Here is a 2,500-nt window from a genome sequence, read left to right on the forward strand (position 1 = left end):
TTGATAGGCCCTTCCGCAGCGTAATCGCTGGTACATCCATGACACCCCGTTTTCTAAGCACACGATACCGATCGGCACTCGGGTCATCTGACAAGTTGATCGAAACAGGAATTTCAGTCCTGGATTGTTCCTAGATATCCTTGCTCACTTTATAAATCTGTGATAAACTATTACCTACGATTCTGTAATGAGCACAAGTTCAGTCGATTCTGCTTCTTCCCTTTCACTGTCACAAGAAACACCATGTGAGGGCAAACCTTTTATTACTACATCTCTCTTGTTAGATATTTATCTACTTGATAAGCCCTATCAAGTGAAACGTTGTACTAGTTAAGGCTACGTTCTCACGTGGCGTTTCTTTTGATAGACTCGCCGGCAACTGCCAGTGACATACAAACTGTCATCACTGTGAGGAAATCCTTTGTAAAGTGGTAATCACCCACAGGGGTGGGGGCGCATGATCAGCCCCCACTCCCTTATTGCCTCGTCTAATTTACTTTATATACAGTCATGGTTGTTCTATTTTACCATGTAATGTCCACTCCACAAGTCTTCTCGGTTCTAGTCCAGTATCACGCCAACACATTTTTCATTTCATTTCCTTTTTTTTTCTTTCTAATATCTATTGTTCTATGGAATATTTACGCTAGGTTAGGTTAAGAGCTATTGAACAACGAAAGTTTCGTGTTATATATCCGTGTATGCGTGATTCTGGAATTTTACCGGCTTCACGTCTACCTACCCCTGAAGTAACATTTTCGCGCTACAACTGAACCAAACCAAAACACAACGAGACACAAAACTGAATGAAGCAATGGGTTGCGTTAGTTGGCTTACCTTAACAGTCCCGGCCTGATACTTCCTGGCTTATAGGCACTAGTATTTTCACAATAGGAACACTATCAACAACGCAACATTTCACCATTGAATCGAATATATGTCGCGAAACATTGCACTACACTACCACACTAACACTTCCTGGCGTCAACAATGTAGGAAAAACAAGGCGCAAAGCAACGAACGAATACACTGGTTCATTCCGATTGCTTGTTTTACAAAAACTATCGTGCTGCAGTTGAGAATTTGACAAATAAATCTAATGCTTTTGTTAGCACCGATGTAGAATATTATTAATTAGCAAAAAATTAAATACTCGTACACATGGTTATATATTTCATGCATTTTCTGTTTACATGTATATATGCTTCACTGTCTTAAAATTGTTATCCTTTCGAGACAGGAAACAGCCGGCAGCAACACCAACAACAGCACCATTGATGACGTCAATATTCTCCCAAATCCCACCGCGCCAAAATAGGTAAAAAAGAAATAATAATGATAATAAAATATTGATGATGAGAAACCCTTTGCTTTATTACAAAGTTAACAATCATAATTACCTTCTGCCAGGACAGAGCGACGAAAGTTTTTTACATTTAGATTCCTCACATTATATAGAAATGTATGATTTGTAACAGCAGGTCATAGACCCCCTGAAATTATGTCATGGTTTTCTTGAGGGGCATGCCCCCAAGTTGAAAACCACACACATACACACACACACACACACACACACACACACACACACACACACACACACACACACACACACACACACACACACACACACACACACACACACACACACACACACACACACACACACACAGACACACACACACACACGTACACACACACACACACACACACACACACACACACACACACACACACACACACACACACACACACAAACATGAATTGACAGCGCAGTGATAGCGTTTGCGGCCGCCACTACAGTGGTCCGAGTTTCGAATTCCGCCCAGGCCCGAAATGATTTCAGTATCACTGCGCTGCGAGTCGTTACACCATTTTTCGTGTAGGGTGGGGGGTTCCATGTGTGTGTCCATGGCCAAATCAGTCCCCGGATATAAACCCTATTGAACACCTCTGGGGCATATTAGACCGATAAATTTCCAAAAAGAACAGGAAGCCATCTTCAAAGCCCGAACTCTTAGGATTACTACGGGAAGCATGGCAAGAAATCCCTCAAGATGATATTCGTGAACTAATCACTAGTATGCCTAGAAGGGTCTTTGCATTGAAAAAGCAAAGGAGGTGTCAACCAAGTATTAGTTATTCACATTGTGATAATTTATAAGCACTTTAATTGTATCAATTGCTTGTTTAATGAATTAAACTATTTCTCTTGGTGTCTCTTCAATGTTGTCATATCTGTTGACATATATACATAAACATACATATATATATATATATATATATATATATATATATATACATATATATATATATATGTTGAGACATTCTGACAGGTTGATGTAAGCGGAATAGGAAACACAGGAGTCTTAGTCTTGAGTTTATTCCTGACTAGTTTCGCAGGTATGCTTTTTCAAAGGAATATGTGTACAAACGGGCTGTGGGCATTATATACATGGGGTGGACCTCACCACCTCTCCGAGTTACCATAGTTGGTGGCGAA

Source organism: Oratosquilla oratoria, chromosome 14, assembly GCF_046742065.1.
Source record: "Oratosquilla oratoria isolate Oo_2021 chromosome 14, ASM4674206v1, whole genome shotgun sequence".
Taxonomy (NCBI): Eukaryota; Metazoa; Arthropoda; class Malacostraca; order Stomatopoda; family Squillidae; genus Oratosquilla; species Oratosquilla oratoria.